The sequence below is a fragment of the Pteronotus mesoamericanus genome, unplaced genomic scaffold, assembly GCF_021234165.1.
Source record: "Pteronotus mesoamericanus isolate MK-2021 breed Mesoamerican mustached bat unplaced genomic scaffold, CSHL_Meso_final contig_130, whole genome shotgun sequence".
Lineage (NCBI taxonomy): Eukaryota > Metazoa > Chordata > Mammalia > Chiroptera > Mormoopidae > Pteronotus > Pteronotus mesoamericanus.
The window spans coordinates 6,888,326-6,910,466 of NW_026555060.1; positions in this window are offsets into that span (position 1 = coordinate 6,888,326).

Genomic DNA, 22,141 nt, shown 5'->3' on the forward strand with positions numbered 1-22,141 from the left:
CAGAAGGCTATGAAATTTGCTCAAGATCCTACAGGTAGTAAGTGACAGAGCTGACATTCAGACCCAGGAAAACTGGCTCCAGAATCTGGCACCTAGACGCTATCCTAGTCCAGCAACAACTAAGCCAGTGGACAATTGTGATAACAGCATCAGAGACAATGAGAGGATGAGGGGGGATTGAACTGGTCTGGAAAGTCTGGAACCTTGTCTGCTGAAGTGATGAACAGGGGTGATAAGAACAAGCTGGGTGATGGTGTGTTTGTGCATGTGTGTGTGTCCATGTGCATACACGTGTCCTCGTGTACGTGATAGAATGGGGTGGGTGGCAGAGGGGATGGAGGAGCACTCCAGGCAGGGGACAAGCTCACTGATGGGACTTGTTGAGGAGCACACCTCTGTTTATGTCTTCAAAGCAAATGGCAACTTGTGGTTCTTACAGTGAAAATTCACTTCACACAACTTTCAGATCCTATTTAGTTGCATAATTAAAAAATGATTCTGTGTTTGTATGTGATTGTAAGCCAACTGTTGAGCACCTATCTGTGGAGTTTCCTGCTTCTTAGGCAATGGATACGAAGCAGGAGAGGCTTGGGAATCCTGGAAAGCTAAGTTCATATACCAGCTTCTTAGTCATAGTCATTTCCCAGTTGTTTGGGGTTGTGTTCTGTGTTTCCTTTTTAATAGGAAGTACAACTTAAAGTACATAAATACAAATTTACCTCAAATTAGTGCAGAAATCCACATATCTGAAGGCTTTCATTGCTTGCTGCTGACTGATAACAATCAGACCCCTCCAGCTGGACAGTTGGGTTAGTTTTGAGCCTCATCCCTGACTCAATGGGCTCTTAAAGGGCAAGCTACAGTTACTATATGCAAAGGAAAAAGGAAATGTGGAGGACTGTGGATTCAAGCATTACAAAGAAATTAAGTGAGAAAGGGAAGGAAGAGGAAAACTGAAGTACTGATACTGCTTCTCTGCCATCATGGTTTTGTTAATAACATTAAAAAAAAGAGATTAACTAAGAAGCAAATAAAAATTAGTTTTTTAGCAAGCTTTAAGCAGTTCCTCAAGTGACGCGTGGTATTTAGTGTTCCTAATAAATTGTACTAGGAACATTTGTACACTTTTGGACATCTGGGGTGTGGTAAATGTGTTCCTAAATAGTAGATATATTTACAAGACAATATGTCTGTATTAATTTATTTGGTACCAGGCTCTGTCTAGTTTTGATTTAATCAGGGTTTCGGGTTACATATGGCTTTCGTTCTTCTCCCTGATCATCCTCATTAATCAAGTGATGACTGTCCTAGGTGTCTGAACTTGAGTCGATGTACCAGATCTCTTTGAACCTTCGTTTTCGGATTTATAAAAATGAGGCCAATGCACTTATCACTCAGGGTATTTGTAAGGATGACATAACATCATATATGGCAAAGTGACTCGTGTAATGTCTGGTACAGGATGGATGTCAGAATCATTGTCCCTCCTTCCTTTCCTTCCTTCTTTCTAATTATCAAATTCTATAATTACTTTTTTTTGATTCTTGAACTATGCATTAAAATATTTGACTATACTTTTAGTCACAAAATTGTTTTAGTTTTTGCCTGTCCAAAAGAAGGTTGTGGTTCTAGCTCTCTGCCCTTGCAAACCTGCGAAAGATTTCCACAAATACCGCTTAACTAAATTTGTAGGTTCCCAGCTGAGTTAGCAGAATCCAGGCTGCTGAATGGATGAGCTTCTATTAGCACAGTGGTATTTGATAATGTAGCTGTAGCACAGGGGAGAAGAGACTGAACCAATATTTATAATGTGGGACTGTGATACGAACTTTAAAACTAGCTCTCCTGGAGGATTTAGATTGTTCTTTTCATTTCCATGGAAAAATGAGTAGTCCTGTGTGGTAGACTGAATAATGCCTCTCCCTCCCCCAAGATGTCCTTGTCTTAATGTCTGGAACCTGGGAATATGTTAATTTACATATTTAACAAAGAGACTTTGTAGATGTGGTTAAGGATTTTGAAATGAAGAGGTTGTCCTGGATTATCCAATGAGGCCAATGCAGTCTTAAGGGCCTTTATAAGAAGGAATGAGGAGCATCAAAGTAAGAAAATGGTGATGTGATGATGGAAGCAGAGAGAGAGGTTTGAAGATGCTATGCTGCTTGCTTTGAAGATGGAGGATCGGTCCACAATCCAGGAGATGTGGGCAGCTGTCAGAAGCTGGAAAAGGTAGGATTTGGACTCTTTCCTAGTGTCTCCAGAAAAATCACAGCACTGTAACGCCTTGACTTTAGGTTGTAAGATCTATTTTAGACTTCTGAACTGTAGAATGGTATAGTAAGTTTCTATTGTTTTAAGCCACAGTGTTTGTAATAATTTGGTACAGCAGCCATAGGAAGGTAATATGTCATGGTTACCAAAGTTAGAACTCTACCTTTTGAGATATTCTTTCTCCAAGTAAGTTTGGATGAACTACTATAACAACTTGGTAGTTGGAGAAAGGACTTGGTGAGTGATGGAGACCTGGACCTTTAAACACTTGGATGTGTGAAAGCTTTGAAATTTCCTGTGACCGTGGGGTCCCAGGTGGGCTACAGCAGACAGCTTCATTCAAGGTACTGATTTACTGAGGTGAAAATTGGTTAGAATTTGTCTATTTCCTCATTAGCTTTTCAGTTTCAGCAGTATTTCTTTTTCCGGCTCCACAAATATGAACAAGATTACCCCCAACAAGGCCAATGAATGTTGAATGAGATGGTATCAATACATTTTGCTCTTCGACTAAATTATTCCATATCTCCTTTCTTAAGTCCCACTTCTTTTATAAAACTCATTGTGATTTCTCTCCCTCAGTAAATGTACAATAGGTGGCTGTTAGCAACCAGATGCCTCATAGGTGGGGCAGTACGGAGGGGTAATGGACAAAAATGTGGCAATAGACGGACAATGGGTGGTTCTTAATGAAGATTTTTCTCTTTAGGTTTCAGTCCAAATTATGCTGTAAGTTGAGGGACCCATTTTTGGGGCAAGTTCTGGGAAGTTGACTTTGAGCCAGGTATCTGTGTGCACTTGTTTGGGAAGCAGGACTGGGCAGGAGATTTGAACTGTGATACAGTTGCAACAGAGGCCTAAGCTGATCCAACATGAAGCTCTGAAGCTTGGAAAACCTTCAAACACATCCTGAATTGAGGTGAGGGAGCTGAGCCTTTGTAACTCCACATGGATCCGTCACTGGGTATGTGGCTGCCCCAGGGGAGTTTGCTTAATTTGGACATGAGGCAGCTCCCTTCCTCTGATGGCAGTTCCATAGAAGGGATTCAGCTGTGACCCACCCAGAAAGCCAGCGTATTCAGGCAGCCAGGCTGGTGAGTACCTCAGTCCTGAAGCAGGGAGCCGGACGGAGCACCAGAGCTGTTCTGCAGGCTAGTGAATGAATGAGTGCGGGGAAAGGGGAGATGGAAGTGCAGCACATGGCTGGATTCCAGAAAGACAGACTCACAGGTTCTAGGCCACTGGCTCAGCCAAGGCAACTTGCTTAATTACTTGGTTCCACTTTCTAGTAATGACCCTTTTCATTGATTATACATCTCCATGAGGATGAGAAATAAAGAATTAAGATATTTAAAAGTCACAGATAAGCTTATGTTATATCTCAAATTTTGACCTTTTTGAAAAACCTTTCCACATGTCTTGTCATGTTCACCCTCCTGAACATTCTCATCTCTGCCTTTCCTTGTGTACCCTGATGGAAATAGTATTATGCAAAATAAATGTGCAAGGTTGGGTAGCAGAAAGGAGAATAGGTAGAGTTGAAGGACTTAGATTCAGTGTGACATGTTTATGGAATTTCCACTGGGTCCACACCAAATATATATTTTTATCAAAATTTTTTTTTGTGATAGAAAATACATGGATTAAGTAAACTTTTTAAACAAAAACAGGCAGCAGGGCTGATGGCACATTTTAAAAATGCAGGGGCCTCTCTTTGGAAGTTCTTTATCCCTACGGGTTATTCTTAGTTTGTTGCTGTGAAGTTGATGAAAAATCCATCCTCTTCTATGACTTAAATAGCACTTGAGAACTGAAGGTAGATTCTGGTTTGGTTTTTTTTTTGGTTTTATTTTTTTTACATAAAGTTACCAGTCTTTCTTCATGTTTTTTCTGCCCTTTGTGAGCCTTTCCTTTTTTTCCCTATCTCACTTCTCTATTTCACAAATATCAGCCTCACCCACTATCTCTTTATTATTAATTCATTTAACTTCTGTTACAGGGAGATCAAGCATTTATTCCTTTTTGAACATTCGCTTCCCTACAAGCTCAGAAATGTTTGACTGGCGTCCACAGCTACCCGCACACAGCCTGTGTAAACACGAGCTTACGGGCTGCTGCGCAGGCACCTTGGGTGATTTACTTGCTGGTTATTGAGATTTATTTATTTTTTGATGGACTGGTAAATTATGAGCCTGTGGACCTTGCCAGGTTTTCAGGTATCAACTCAAAAAGCCTTGCTGGAAAAACTGTGGTTGGCACTGCAACAAAGAGAATGACCAATGATGCATCATATATTTTTAATAGATATAATGTTTTAATAAACATTCTCCTCCTAAAGCAATGGATTTTAAAATAGGCTTTTGCCTTGAGCCATGTAGCTACCCAGCTGTGAGTTTTATAAGGCAACAATCTCCACATCGTTAGATGTTATGACTAATATTCCAGCAACTGAAATAATAGCTATTTACATGCACATAAAAAGTTAAAATGACATTTAAGGTGCACTTGTACTCAGAAAAGTGTGCTTGTAAAAGTGATACCACAAGTTCCTTACTTACTTTTTTCCTATTGGCTTATCTTGTAAAGATCCCTTGCAAACCAAAGGTAGCTTAGAAAACTGAGAGCCGGAACGTCTCCAGCCTGGAGAACGGGGAGAATTGTCTCCCGGTGCCCGTGCCACCGCCCCTTTGAGTTGAGGCATTAATGAAGATTTCTCGATTTCCTTGGCTCATGGGTTCACAGTCTTGCAGGTACCTTCAGTATTTTCACTTCAAGTTACTATTTTGTTCTTTTACCAGTTTCTATATGAAATCTACTTACATCAAACATGTGGTGAGTATTGCTAAAAAATCGGAAGACTGACAAAGCGCTTAGTGCACCTCACGTCCCTTTTCAGGGCTCCACCTGCTTTCCATCTAGCCAGCAGCCCCCAGCCTCGCCACCTTTGGAAAAACAAGCACATTTCTCCGCTTGTCTTATTCAGAGCACAGTCTGACACTTCGAGAGCTCATCTTCCAAGTACCCATCGAGGTGTTTCACTCCCAAGCTGCCTCTGCCAACAGTAAGTATAAAGGTATTGTTCCCATCTCATTACATAACTGAGGACCTTTATTTTCTATTCCTACTAAATATTTCACTCTCTCTCATGCACTGGTTATGTGGCCATGGAAGGGGAATTTCTTCTGGACTTTCCCCTGATGTTCCCTCTTCTGGGCAGGTGAAAAATGGAAGGAAGGGAGGGAGGGAAGGAGGATAGTGTTAGCACCAAGTTCAGCACGGACAACTTTGGAGGGAACTGCTGATGTTTTGGATTCCTCTCCGTAGTTCTACATGAGAATGTTCAATCAAGAGAAAAGATTTTCCTCTTCAGTCTAACTGGCTCAGCCCCAGAAATAGGCAATTTAATCTCATCTTTTAATCTATAAATCTCTATCATCCAAATGACAACTGAGAAACTTCATTCTTTGTCCCTTGCTATTTTGGCTCATCACATAGAAACTTTGTCCTTTTGGAAATACAGAACACAGAATTTTTTCTTCTTCTCTCCAGTTTCTTCTCACGTGTTACTATGGTCTATATGTTTGTGGCCCCACCAAATACTTATGCCCAAATCCTAAGGCCCCATGTGCTAGCTTTAGTAGCTAGGTCCTTGCAAGGTAATTAAATTATGAAGGCAGATCCCTCATGAATGAGATTAACACCTTATCAAAGAGGCCCCACAGAGCTCTCTTAGCCCCTTCCATGTGAGGACACAGCTGGAAGACTGCGACCTGGAATAGCGGGCCCCACCTCGCACCAACCATCTCAGACTTCCAGCCTCCAGAACTGTGAGGAATAAATTTGTACTATTTATAAGCCATCTAGCTTGTGGCACTTTGTTTTAGCAGCTCGAACAGACTGATACACATCTCCTAAGTGATCCATCCTATTGAAGAATAAACTGAGCATATGTAGCTCAGCCTCTGCTGTTCCCTCTAAAGAAAATATGTAAATATAGTGTACATATCTGATTGGATCACAATGATGTCAAGCGTAATTTATTTTCTAAACTTAATCTAGCTTTAGTTATATAATCTAGAAGACCGTGCTTGATATAAAGGAACTGAACTTTATTTAAAAACAAAGTTTAAAATAAAAACTTAAGTAGGTTCTTCTATGTAATTATTTTTCTTTTTTCATTGTGTTAAAAGATGCAGCTATTTTCCCCATCCCTGGAAAATGAGGACTAAGTATCAATGGCTATCTCAAGCTTCTTCAAAACTTTTATTTCCCTTAAACTATAATTTTGGGTGCTTGCAGGATCATGTTGCCTTTTAAGGTCTTTATAAATTGAGCGAATCTGACTGGATCATCTTCCATCCTGTCCTGTTTAATTTTTAATCTCAGTTTGGAAGTTCTTTATGTAGGACGCCGCCCATCTGCCATGATCTGCGTAAATTCCTTGAGGGACTGAGACTGAATCTCCCATATCCCCTGTCCCTTTTGTAGCCTTGCCCATAATAGAAGATCTGTACTCTCTGTAGACAGAACCCTTCCTCTCTAAATTTGATAAGGGAGCATCGGCCTCTGAAACCGTTTCATGTGATTGTTTATTAGTACAGATGAAGATACGGACTGGTCTCCAAGTCTCCATACCCTTATGCTGAAGACATCCTATATTGGGCGTCCAAGAATTTTTGATTTCCTTTACTTACTTAAAACAGTGACTTTCACTGCACTCATCTCTTGCTCTTTAGTCATTTATAGCTGGTAAGGCATTTTACAAAGAATGAGAAAAAAAATCAAAGACCTTAAGAGAATTCCCTGTATAGTTTTATTACTATTAATGAAACAGCATGGAAAAGTTGCTTGAAGGATAAAGAAGAAAGTGGACCCCTGGGTACCAAGAAAATAGGGTTGCCTTCCTGTCAGCATATAACTCTCCTATGACAGTTGCTTCAAAATGAGGAGAGGTGTTTCTTATGATTTGATTTCCTCTCCCATCTTATCGGTAGGAATCCCAGGATTCGTAATAGAATCATGCTGGCATATGCTTTCTCCTTCACTGTTTTGATACTGAAAAAGGAGTGCCGCGTTGCCTAGCACAATGTTTGCACAGCAGGCCCGCCGCTTCAGCTATGTCTTGAAAGACTTTGTGGGTTATGACATTCCCCTAAATGTGCTGAGCTTTCTTTAACCTTTCATAAAACATTGTGATCTTTATGGACTGTATCATATTGTGCAGTAATGTGCTTTATTGTCCACAGAATAAGCTTTTCTTAAAGATAATTGGAAAGCTGGAAATGGCTGCTATCGGCTGATTTTTAAAAAATACATTATTTCTGAAATGGGGCTGGTGTAATAATGACCCTATCTGTTCAAGATTTAAGATTTGTCTTGGCAGAGAAAATTGATCCATTTCACCTTTGTCTAATGGAAAATTTTATCTAGGATTATCTGTTTATGTAAATGAATGTTCCTCTGAAAAGGGAACTTGAGGGGCTGTAAATCTTGGTGACACTTCAGTTTCATAAGGAGAAATTGGAAAGGATTCTAGTATTTATCTGCCTGAAATTGGTTATAAAAACAAAATTATTTTCATGTACCTGCAGCATCTGATGTTTCCTGGAATTTCATTATGTTTTTGAATAATTCAGTGCAACACTAAGAATGGTGTTTCTGTATTACCTCGTTCAGAAGTTGTTTTTACTCTTTGTGTTTTCCAGTTGCTTTCTCATGCTGACATTAAAGAGGAAGTGAAGCTTTTTGCTTACCCGCTCTTAAAGGGATGAGATTTTTTTTTTTTCAGCATAATTTTAGTAGTCCCACTATTGTGGGCTCGTTATCTGCAGTTACATGGAACATGTCAGCAAAGAGCCATCATTTGTCTTTCAAAAAACGATCCCTTATATGAATTCTCATCTGTTGACCAAAACACTGAGTTTAGTATCAGAATTGCTCTGCATCAAACAAAATGCTTTGGTTTCCCAAGATAATTTTTGGACCAAGCTTAATCTATCTATTGTATTTGGAAGTTGTAAGGCGATAACTCTAAAAAGTCATTAGTGTTATAACAAATTCTTTTTCCTCAAGTAGAAAGAAAATTGAAGAGTAAGATCAACTAATTTCAATTTTAATTAGAGAAAAAGGAAGAGAGGTTAATAATTTAATTGCATTAACTTTTTTAAAGAAATATGTTATTTCTTTAGAGAGACTACTAATTTTATTATTACTTAGTGGTTATCGGAATCACACTGTTTTTATGTTTTTCTACTAGCTACTTGCTTAGAAAGTTTTCTCTTTTAGATAATTTGAATTATTTTACCAGGGTTAGAAAAAACATGTTAGCAACATGTTGTATTCAAAAGATGACATGAATGTAATTATTTAGCTGTGTGACATAAGGACCAAAAATTGGTAAGAAATTTTTATTTTTTCAGTATAAGTCATTCATAACAAAGAGTAGACAGGCAGCAAAGAGGAGCGCTATTGTGTTTTCAGTCTGGAATATTCTTATAAAAATCATATTTGGACATCCATGTTCGGATTCATCATTGCAGATGCTTTTCAGTATTAAATGTTCATGAACGAAAGGTAGGGTACAGGAATCGCTTGTCTTGTCCAGGAAATGGAAGGAAAGGTAGCAGCGTGGGATAGAAGACAGACGGGCAGGGCGCTGACTGGGTGTCAGGGGAACGGGGCCTGGCTGGTGGGGAATGGTGTGACGGTGGCAGGGTCACTGCAGCTTTCTGCACCTGACTTTCCTTGCCTTTCAGATGAAAATGGAAAACCTACGCTGAAACACAACTGTCTTGTGAGGAGTCAGAATGGTTGCTACTTTGGTGAGGGGAAGTGACAGGAGAGGTGTCCGCTGCTGCCGGGCTTCTGGGATGTTGCCGAGGGTCCCTTTCTTGAGCTTGGCATAATTTACACAGTCGCGTTCATTTTGGGAAAATTCCTCAGGCTGCATGCATCCAATGATCTGGGTACTTTTCTGATTTCATATACGTATAGTTCAATTAAAAAGTTCCCCCAGATGACTGCTATTTCACAAGATCACAGGGGGAACTGATTTGAAAACATTTTAAAATATGGTGATGTGCATTCCAATTTTAGATATAAGTCTCTGCAAAAAATTGTTACTTCTTTGGGGTAGGGCACGTGTATATTGCTTTCTACATGCCATACCTCTGACCTTACTCCTCTTCCCTCTTCTTCTTTACTGTGTGTTTCAGTGCAATTATAAAGGTCCAGTAATTTTCTCCAAATACCACATGCAGACACACACACCTCAGCATTATTTAGAGCATTGGTTTTTTAAGAAAGGCCCCTAAATATAATCATATGCAGAATTGATGCTGTTACCCTAACATGAGCCTCTTTAAATATTTCCTTGTACTTGGAAGAAGCCCTGAACCGCTCCCCGCCACCCAATCATTCATTCTAGCACCCACTCAGCAGCTTTAAAGGACATAGAAAACAAGCTTGAATTGCTTCTGTACTGACTCCTGGACTACTCACTGTATCCCACTCAGAGCAATGGGTGTTCTCTATGTTTCTTACTCTCTGATGGCGTGCCCCTAGCTTCATGAGCTCTTCGCTCCTTCCTTTCTCCATACCGTGTGGCTTGGAAATGCATTTGTGTGTGCGTGTATGTGTTTGAACACATTTATTAGCTTGCAGGTTCTGTGGATCAGGAGTCTAGGAGTGGCTTAGCTGGCTCTCTGCTCAGGATCTTTAGCAGAGCTGTAATTGATGTGTCACCTGGGGCTTCCATCTCATCTGAGGCTCGGGTCCTCTCCTGTGATCGTTCAAGAGGTTGGGAGAATTCAGTCCCTTGTGTCTGTAGCCTGTGCCCCTCAGCTCCTAGAGGTTACTCATCTTTATAGGCATGTCACAACATGACTATTTGTTTCTGCAAGGCTAGGAAGAGAGTGGCTGTTACCTCTAGACCTGCTCTTAAAGGGCTCACCTGATTAGGTCAGGCCGATCCATGGATATGCCACCACTGGGAAGACAGGGGTTTCCCTCAATACCAGTGCAGGGGTATAGTGTTTAGTAAGTGGGAAATGCATATTTGATAGATAAATGGATTTGTAGTTATCCCTAAACAAACTTCATTGTGCTAGATGAGTGCTATCATTTCTTTAGTCAGTACAAAGCACTCTGGATTCTGGTTTTCCTCACCTGTGGTAGCAATCAACCTATTTTCACATGCATGTTAGAGCAACATAATTAATACACCATCAATATCCTGCTTTAGGGGTACTAGAATTTAATAATTTTATCGTGCAGGACTATGGAGGTGGGATATTACTTAGCCCAATAACTTGAAGTTGACCTGCCTTTTAAGGTATCATCCCTTCATTGCTTTTCACTGTTACTCAACCAGTTAGTGATCTTTGCTGTACTAACTCTCCAATAGATGGGTTTCTAGTTTGGCCACAACTGTATCATAAGATATTTGGTGAGACGCTTTGCTGATATCCAGACATGCTATAAACTAGAGAAAGTTTGGTCTATTTATAGTTTTTCTATTTGTAATACTATTTCTATTTATAATAGAAAATAAAAGGTGACTTCCCAGGTCCATCATTACTTATTTAAATTTTGAAAACAAACATAGGTAACAAACTCTCCACTCTTATGATAACAAAGAGCATTTTAAATCTCAAGAGCAACCCATAAAAATCTTATAAAATTTCAACCTACTTTTTCATTGTCAACAGAGTCTTGTTGGCAAATGTAATTATAACCATGTATGTGTACTCTTTAGACATGGAGAAAGCAAAGACCCAGACAATTTTCTCGATAGATCAGAGTGCAAAAGTAACAGCAGGAATGCTAGAGGCTAGTTTGGGTGGGAGAGACACAGTCTGCATGAACTCTTAATTTTCGTTAGCCATGCTGAGAACAGAAGTCACTGCCAACTGGTGAGATCTAAAATAAATAAATATGTGCTTGGCAGAGTAGAAAAGTCATGCATCGCAGTAGTAAAACTCAACATATTTGTCACCCAAAATAAAAAGGGCACAGTCTAAAATGTGACATTTGCTGGGGTTGAAGGGAGCAGAGAAGTTTTATTTGTCATTGTTCCTTCAAGGCAACTTTCTTGAGTGATATGAAACATAGCCCTGCTGGGTTTTGGCACATAAGTTTATTTAATGTCCCCTTGGTCAAGTTTTCCATAGAATGTCCTTCAAAGTGTAAGTGGACAGAGAACATGAAGTATCTTTTGATTTTTCCCTTCTCTTTTTACCTCCCAAATCTTAGGGAGGACTCTCATCATTTGAAGCCTATGTTATTCAAATTGAAGCTTTTCTTCTGGCTGAGGCTCTGCTAACTATTGTCCCTGAGTTTTCTCACATCATGGTGCAAACTGACTGCCACTTGCCTACTCATCTATCGTGGATTTCCGATCACTTGTAGTCTGGTCTCCCTCTCTGTAACAAACTGAATGGTGAAATATTTAATTTATATCAAAATATGATTTTAGTTCTACATCTTTAACCTATCATCCTCTTTAATAAATAAATATTACAAATATCCGAGTGCCCTTCCTACATTGTATTCGTCTCTTAATCCCAAAGGTAGCTAACTGTCCTGATTTTGAGTTTATTATTCCAATGCAGTTCATTATACTTTTACTACAAGTGTACATATCCATATGGTATTATTTGCATGATTCACAACCACTATTATATATTCTGCAAAAAGTTTCATTTTCCATTATTTTTGTGAGATTTAGCCATGTAAATATGAATTTACAAACCATTCTCCTAAAAATAAATATTTTCATATTCACTATTAAAAACAATGGTGCTATGTGCATTTTTGTCCATAACTCCTTCTATACAGTATAAAAGAATTGTGTTGTGTTGTTTGTTTGCTTATGATGATTATCCAGAAGTAAAATTTTTGGTTGATAATGTATCCTTATACCAACCTCACTTAAAATAGTCAAATTGCTGTCTAATGTGGCTATAACAATAAAAATCCCACCTTCTGTGTGTAACAGCTCCTATTATTTTGTATCTGTGCCAATATGTACATTTCCTGACATTGACCTTTTCTTTTTAAATCTCATGGGTGCAAAATGATATCTCACTGTGGTTTTAATTTTTAAGGCAGAACACCCTTTCATCTGTGGGGGTTATTTTGTTTTTTGTTTTTTTTTTGGCCAATCTGGTTTCTTCTTTGTGAATTGCCAGGGTGTATCTAAGGTTTTAGTATCACTTTTTGACATAATTGCTTCTTTCTGTAGTTGATAGATATTTGATTTGTTTCCTATATATGGTTATTATAAATAATGCTGCTTTGAATATTCTTTGACATTCCTTTTGAGGTACATATTTATTAATTTTTGTTGAGTAAACCCCTAGGCATAGTATTTCTGTGTTAATATTAGAGGTACAACTGAGTGATCTTTCAGTGTGGGTGTACCAATTTTCATTCCCACCATATAAGAGAGTTCCTATATTCACTTTTTTTTTTTTTGATAACACTTTGTATTTTCAGTCTTTTTAATTTTAGCCAATCTGGTGTCTGTATATATTTTAAGTTTACATTTTGTATTTTCATTAGTGAAGTTGAACATATTTTCAGAAATTTACTGACCATTTAAATATCTGTTCTTATGAAATGCACGAACATTTTCCTGCCCATTTTGCTATTGGGCTGTATGACATTTTCATTACAGGAATTATGTATAAATAGTCATTGTGAACCTTTTGTCATTCATAGGTGTTGATAATACTTTCTCACATCTGTGGTTTGCTTTTTTACTTTCTTCATGGTATTTGTTTTTTTATTTTTTGATGAACAGAAGTTGTCACATTTATCAAAAAAATCTGTTTGCATTGTACTTATCTTTCTTAACCTAATGACATCAAGAGACTCTCTCATAGTATCTTCTGGGAACTTTATTGTTTATCATTCATATTTGCATCTGTATTTTGCTTACTACTTTTTAGTAGATGTTGAGGTATAAGGCTGAGGTCAAGTTTAATTTTTTCCATGTGAGTATCTACTTGTCTCAGCACCATTTATTGATGTTCCCCAAGGCCTCACACATCTGTCATAAATCAAATGTACATTTATATACATGTAATCTTTCAGGGCTATTTAATCTATTCCAGTGACCTATTTGTCAATCTTTACAAAAATACCATACTTTCATAATTACTTTAGCTTTATAAAAAGTCTTTTTTTATTGTTGTTCAATTACAGTTGTCCCCATTTTCCCTCCATTACTCTCTCTGCCCTACCTACCCCCCCTTCCACATTCAGTACCCCCCACCTTATCTTTGTCCCTGGGTCCTTTATACAAGTTCCTTGACTTGGCACCCCCTCCCCCTGCTTTTTTTCCATTATCTCTCTCCTCACTTCCCTCTAGTCATTGTCAGTTTGTTCTTTATTTCCATTGCTTTGGTTCTATTTTGCTCACTTGTTTGTTTTGTTGATTAGGTTCCACTTACAGGTGAGATCATATGGTATTTCTTTTACCACCTGGCTTACTTCACTTAGCATAACACTTTCCACCTAACAAAAAAAAATTTAAAGACAACATATCCATAGAAAAAATCTGTTCTACAAGATGTCAAGACTTTTTATACTGGTGACAGAATGGATGGCACTGGAGGGCATAAGAAGTCTTGATACATTGTAGAGCAGGCCTTTTCTATGGGTATGTTGTCTTTTAAATACTGTTGTTAGATTTTGATACTGTTGGTGCTATTACAAATATTTTTTATTGTTAAAAGAATATAATCTTTAATATGTTACTGGCATATAAAAATACAGGGTCCAGCACAATTAATGCCCCTTTTTATTACAAAATCATAAGCATATAATTTGGTAACATAACAATATCACACTCAAGCTAAAATATGACATTTTAGGTGAAATATTCAAATTAAAACTCTACATTATTACACCCATATTATTACCCTACCAACCACACTCAAGCAGGCATTACTTCGGCCGGACCCCGTAGACTTGATTGATGAATATAGCTATTGAGTTAAGTAAACTTGCTAAATTCAAATAGTGCCCTTTTAATTTATTTTTTCTTTCTTTTACAGTTTTACTGTTAAAAATTGACATACATTACTGTGTAAGTTTAAGAGGTACAACATAATGATTTTCAATGATTTATTTTGATAATTTTTCTGTAGATTCTTTGGATATTTTACTACGAGCTCATCTTCTGCAAGTACAGTTTCATTTGTTACTTTCTATTCTATCTTATTCTATTACATATATTATTATTTTTTCTTGTCTTATTGTACTGGTTTGGATTTTCAGAAAAATATTAAATATAAGGAATGATAACGGGTATTTTGTAATTTTTCTGATGTAAAAAAGGAAAGCTTTCAATATTTTAAATATGATGTTTGCTTTAGGGATTTGGTAGCTGATTTCCCCATTTTTGCTCCCCTCTCCCCCATTTACTCTTTATTTTTCTCTGTTCTAATCTTTGCCCTGGTAGACTGATCTTTATGTACTGCATCACCTGGATTCCTTTACTGAATTCTGATTGGCTTTAGCCAATGAGAGGCAGTGGCAGAAAATAGTCATATATTGGCTTTTTTAAAGGAGAAGTCCAGTTGTTTTGTAGAATGTTCTTCAAATGAGGTTTGTTTGTTTGCTTGTGAGTGAGTTATGCATTTTTTTGTCAGAAATATGACACAAGTGATGTGTTCCTCATAGTGTGTCACATCACAGTCACATAGTGTAACTTTGTCCTTTAATGGTGGTATTAATTTGATTGTTTGGTTAATGTGTTCATCAGTTTCTCCACTGTATAGTTATGATTTCTAATTTCTAAATTAAATTATTTGTGGGGAGATAATGTAAGATTTCATAGGTATTCTGTTTTCATCAAGTTTTCACTGAGTGGCTTTAGCATCTATCTGTGGTTCTTGTGTGTATCAGTTATTACTATGATGTTTGTTAAATAATAAGTTATATGAGTATATCAGTCTTTCTGGACTTACTAGTTGACATTTTAATATAAAGTAGGGTTTTTCTTCTATCATCTTAGGTAATTAACAGTATGACCTTATAGGCTTTTAAAAATTGTGTTGGTTATAATCAGTTACTATCACTATTCACTTGTATGCTCAAGTTGTCCCAGATTTGGCTAATGGGAGCCCCTTTAAGCTGGCTTCTAAAGTTTTCTTTCTTTCATGTGTTCATAATTTTTGAGGATTTCCCTACTTACTGGAACAAAAAGATTTTCCTGAAATGTCATATTATAAGGAGCCCTAGTTCTTAGGATATTTAGAAACCATGATTAGGTACCAGGTATGTTTGTGGCTGTTGAAGTGTCATTGTTTTTAGATGTCTCCACCTTTTATTTGCAAAAAGAGCCAGGAAATTCCCCCACTCCCAACTCTATTTCTTTCTTTCTCTTGCCCACATATTAACACTTCTAACTTGTTCCCTTTTCCTTACTTGCATCTCTAGTTTTCCACAGTGAGAACCCTGGATCCCCACTATATAAATTTATTTACTCTATTTTCTCACTTGCTTAATCATAGAATACATTTAAACTGGTTTAAAAATACTCCTTATTCTTTACTGCCACTGACAACAAATGTGCTAAGTAGAATTCAAGATTTCTTTGTAGTTCTTTTTGTCTTTAGACTCAGAGTATATAGTCAAATTATTTTCTTTTTTCTTTTTAAAAAAATGACTGAGTAATACACCAGTGTGCATTTTCTAATACATTTTCTTTATCCATTCTGAGTGGACACTTGGTGGGTTTACATTTCTTGTCTATTGTGAATAATGCTACAATGAACATGCAATGCATTTATCTTTTTGAGTTAGTGTTTTCACCCCCTTTGATAAAAAGGCAGAAGTGAGATTACTGGATCATATAGCATTTATACTTATTATTTTTGAGGACTCTTCATACTGTTTTCTGTGATGGCTGTACCAATTTATATTTCTATCAGTATTTTACCAGCATTCCCTTTTCTCCAGATCCTCAATGTATGTATTATTTTTTTGTTTTTAAATAATAGCCATGCTAGGCTCTGGTGGGGTAGCTCCTTTAGTTAGAGCATTGTCCCAGTATGCCAAGGTTGTTGGTTTGATACCCGGTCAGGTCACAAATAAGAATCAATCAATGAATGCATAAATAAGTGGAACAACAAAAGTCTCTCTCTCTCTCTTTTCCCCCCTTCCTTCTTCTCTTTCTCTAAAATCAATCAATAAAATAATAATAATAATGGTGATCCTAACAAGAGTCAGAGGATACCTCATTGTGGTTTTGGTTTGCATTTCCCTGATGATTAGTGATGTTGAGTGCACTTTCATAAACCTGTTGGCATTTGTATGTCTTCTTTGGAGAAATGTCTATTCAGGTCTTTTGTTTATTTAAACCAAGGCTCCACCCCATATGACTTAACAAGTGTGTTAGAATGGAATCAAAGCTGCTCTATCTAGGGCACAGACACAGGGAGGCTGCCAAAATCAGGAGAAATATGGCCCAACTGAAGGAACAATAGAATCCCAGAAAAAGAACTAAGTGATATGAGGATAGCCAATCTATGAGATGCAGAATTCAAAACACTGGTGGTCAAAATTCCCAAAGATGTAACTGAATACAGCAAAAGCATAAGGAAAGAAATGAAGGCTCTGCTAAGGGATATGAAGAAAGATCCACAGGAAACCAACAGTGAAGGGAAGGAAACCAGGATTAAAATTATTGATTTGGAACATAAGCAAGAAATAAACATTCAACCAGAACAAAATGAAAAAAAAATCCTGAAATACCAATTCAAAAGAACATATGCACCCCAATGTTCACAGCAGCACAATTTACAGTAGCCAAGTGCTGGAAGCAACCTAAGTGCCCATTGGTAAGTGAGTAGATAAAAAAACTATGGTATATTTACACAGTGGAATACTATGCAGCAGAAAGAAAGAAAGAAGGAGCTCCCACGCCTCGCAACAGCATGGATGGAACTGGAGAGCATTATGCTAAGTGAAATAAAACAGGCAGTGAAAGACAAATACCATATGATCTCACATATAAGTGGAACTTAATCAACAAAACAAGAAGGCAAGCAAAATATAACCAGAGACATTGAAATAAAGAACAAACTGACAGTAAACAGAGGGGAGGGAGGAGAGGGATAATGGGGGAAAATTGGGAAGCGTCATCAAGGAACATGTATAAAGGACACATGGACAAAGCCAGAGAGTAGATTCCAGGAGGGAGGCAGGGATGGGTGGGTCAGAGGGGAGTGGTGAGGGGAAAGTGGAGACAACTGTACTTGAACAACAACAAAATAAAAAAGAATTCACAAAAATGAGGAAAGTTTAAGAAGACTCTGGGACATCTCCAAAAGGGCCAAGATCCAAATCATAGGGATGCCAGAAGGAGAAGAGGAAGAGCAAGAAATTAAGATTTATTTGAAAAAAATAATGAAAGAAAACTTCCCTAATTTGTCAAAGGAAATAGAGATACAAATCCAGGAAACACAGAGAGTCTCAAATAAGTTGGACCCAAAGAGGTCCACAACAAGATACATCATAATTAAAATACAAAATAAAGATAAAGAGTGAATTTTAAAAGCAATAAGAGAAAAGCAGAGGTTTGCATGCAAGAAGTTCCCATGACTATCAGATGATTTCGCAAAAGAAACTTTGCAGGCAAGAAGGGAATGGCAAGAACTGTTCAAAGTTATGAAAAGCAAGGACCTAAAACCAAGATTACTTTGTCTGGCAAACCTGTCATCTCGAATTGAAAGACAGATAAATTACTTCCCAGACAAGGTAAAGCTAAAGGAGTTCATCATCACCAAGCCCTTATTACATGAAATGTTAAAGGGACTTATTTAGGAAAAATAAGAAGATGAAAACTATGAACATTAAAATGACAACAAACTCACAACCATAGACAACTGAATCTTAAAAACAAAAACAAACTAAGCAAACAACTAGAACAGGAATAGAATCATATATATGGAGATCGCATAGAGGGTTATCAGCTCGGGGAGGCGGGGAAGGGAGGAGAATAGGGAAAAAGGGATAGGGATTAAGAAGCATAAGTGAGTTAGTACAGGGGGATGCTAAGAACAGTACAGGAAATGAGGAAGCCAAAGAACTTACATGCAGAACCCATGGACATGAACTAAGGGGTTCGCTGGAAGGAAGGGGGTAACCAGATAGAAGGGGGGCAAAGAGGGATAATTGGAACAGCTACAATAGCATAATCAATAAAATATACTTAAAAATAAAAAAACAAATTATTTATTTACAAATTATTACAAATTATTTATTAATTTCTTATATACTTTAAACATTAACCTACTTTCAGATATATGGTTTGATAATATTTTATACTGTTCTGTAGGTTGCCTCTTCATTTTGGTGATTGTTTTCTTTGCTGTGCAGAAGCTTTTTAGTTTAATATAATCCCATTTATTAATTTTTGCTTTTGTTGCCTGTGTTATACCCAAAAATCATTGCTAAGACCAATGTCAAGGAGCTATTTCCTTATGCTTTCTTCTAGGAGTTTTACAGTTCTGGGTCTTGTGTTTTTCTAGTCTTTTATGTATGCTTTTGAAAATCTATTGAGATTATCATATAATTTTTATCCTTCATTCTATTAATGTGATGTATTACATTTATTGATTGCATATGTTGAACCATCCATGCATCCCAGGGATAAATTCTACTTGGTCATGGAGCATATTCCTTTTAGTGTGGTATTGAATTTTGTGTACTAGTATTTTGTTAAGGACTTTTACTTCTATGTTCAAGGATATTGACCCATATATACATACATATGTTTTTTTCTTGTAGTGTACTGATCTGGCTTTAGTATTGGGGTAATGCCTTGTGAAATGAGTTTTGAATCACTCCATTTTTTTCCTTTTTTTTTTTTGGAAGAATTTGATAAAGATTGGTGTTAATTCTTATTTAAATGTTTGGTAACCAACCAGAGATGAGAACATAGTTTTAGAGGCCCAAGGGTCCAATGAGAGGTTTCAGCAACCCCATGTAGCAAAAAAATCTGAAAGAAAAAGGTCAAAGGGTTATGCAAAGGAAAGAAAAACTCATGGACACAAAAAGTATTTAAAAAAGAAAAAAACTCTGAGAATATACATGTTGAAGAAGGTAAGAACAGTTTGGCTTTACTCACATTACCCCCGCCCCCAAGTCAGTGCAGTTCAGGTCTGGGTGCAACCCGCAGGGCGCCTGCTGTGAGCCCCGACACCTTTCCCTGCTCTGACCACCCCCAGGCTGTTCCTCCGTGTTCATCCTCTCCGGGTCCTGGGTGGGCAGAGACAGAAGTGAGCCTCTTCGGCAGTGTCCCACAAGGCTGGGGCAGCCAGTTGCTCACTCTGCTCTTATGTTTCCCTGTGAGAGAAAAACATCATGAGCTTGAAGGGGTCACTCTTGGCACTGAACAGCGTGGTTTTGGGGAAGGAGGAAGGTAAGTAAAGCAAAACGGTTCTTACCCTCTTCAGTGTGTCTATCCTTAGATTTTGTTTTTCTTTCTCCTTTTTGTGTTTTTGAGGGTTTTTTTCTTTGCTTAATCCCTTCACCTTTTTCACTTAGATATTTTGCTATATGAGGTTGCTAAAATCTCTCATTGGACTCATGGGCTTCTAAAAATATGTCTCATCTCTGGGTGCTTATTAAAATTAGTATCTCTGGTGGTTTGAGGACTAGAACCTCCTATTTTTCCATCTTACTGACTTTATTATATAGTCATTGTTGAATGAATAAAGTTTATATTTAATTTTTGGTAGTTTCCTTATTGTTTTGATTTTTTTGCATATGTAAAGCATTAATACGGTTCAAAATATCAAGACTATACAAAAAATATTCAGAAAAATGTTCACTTCTTCTTCACCTTTTTATCTTGTTCCCACCTCCCCTCTACCCCCACCAATATATACTAGTAACTGATTTTATTAATTTTTGGTTTCCTTTCTCTTCGTTTCTTTTTGAAGAGCAAGTATATATTTTGTGTATCTTTCTTTAAAAAAAGCCAGTGCATTTTATGTACTTTATACACATTTATATACTGTATACTTTTTTCCCCCACTGAACATCATAGACAGCAAATATCGTCTCATAGGTTCATAGAAATCTTTTCTTATTCCTCTTTACATTTTGTGGATTTATCATGGTCTATTTGGTAATTTTCAGTATGTGAGCATTTTAGATAGTTCTATATTTCACAATTACAGTGAATAGCTTTTATATATGTATTTTTGTAATGTTAGAAGTATGTCTTTCGGGAAAAATTCCTAAAAGCGTGATTGCCATATTAAAGGGTAAATGCACATGTAGTTTCCTGGGATATTGTTAAATCTCTCTTCCCACGTCATGTTGCACTACTTTGCCTTTGTGGAAGTAATGTATTAGAATGTCCATTTCCCCATGGTCTTTCCAACAGGATATGTTGCCAAGCTTTTGAATTTTTTTATTCTGACAGGTGAGAAATGTTTAGTGTAGTTTTATAAAAGAGCTTGAATATCTTTTCATATGTCTATGAGCCATGTTAAAATTTTTTTTTGTCAATTTTCTACTTCTATATGTTGCCCATTATTCTGTCAGGTTTCTGGGTTTTTCTTTTTCTTGATTTTAAAAGTTCTCTATTTATTATGGACATTAGCCCTTTTCCCATTTTATATATTGTTAATATTTTTTCCTGGCTTTCATTCATCTTTTGATTTTGCCTAGGGTATTTTCTTAAATTCGTATTTGTTTTGACTCTGGATTTTTAGCCATAATTAGAGAGCATTTTTCTACTTGCCTTCTTTCAATATATGATAGTTTCATTTCTTATATTAGATCTCTGATCCTTTGGAATTTATTTTTGTATATGATATGATATAAAGATTCTACTTTATCTTTTTCCAAATAGATATTCCATACTACTTAAACAATTTATTAAAATGTATATCTGTACCCACAATTTGAGATGTTACCTATATTACATAGTAATTGACCATATGTAAATCTATTTCTGGACTTTATATTTTACTTGTCTACCTATTCACGTACCTGGGTCTTCCTGTTTTATTTATGGTATGTTTAATATCTCATGTCTCCATCCCAGACAGCTCTTTTGTCCTATTGTTTTTGTGGATCTTCTTGCATGTTATTTAAAAACAAATGTTTTAATTAAAAGTTAAAGAAGTACCTTCTTGTGCTAAAAATATCCATCACAATGTTAACAAGTGCATTTTTCTGTCTTAAAAAAAGGTATTCATGTAGAATTATTAAAAAACAATAACCAACTAGCTCCTATGGCAATTTTAAATGCATTAGAAAAGACACCCTTGCCCTGATTGGTGTGACTCAGTTGGGCCTCATCCTGCAAAGCAAAAGGTCATCATCGGTTGATTCCTGGTCAGGGGGCACGTGCGTAGGTTGCGGGTTTGGTCCTAGTTGTGGCATGTATCAGAGGCAAGCAATCAAGGTTTCTCTCTTGCATCAATGTTTCTTTCCCTCTCTTTCCCCCTCCCTTCCCCTCTCTCTAAAAAGTAAATACATATATTTAAAAAGATACCCTTTCTTAAAAAGTTTACTATCATTTGACAGCAAACTATTATGATATCCTGATTTTAGGATAAGTTACTTTATTATTTAAATAAATATGCAAATAAATGATATCTGTCATGTGACTAACTCCCCCCGGAGTTGTGAAGTCCTCAACACTCACAGTCATACAGGGCTGTCCCGGGTCATGGTGTTTCAAACAGGGTTACAGTAGGGTAATGACATGAGCAATAATAAAAGTGTCATTTTCACCTGAGGATGACAGCCCAAATACTAAAAGTAGCTAAGTTGTTCTGCGGTTTCCTCTGTAAGCATTTCCATGAGCTAATCTGTCTTCTCTTTTATGACATAA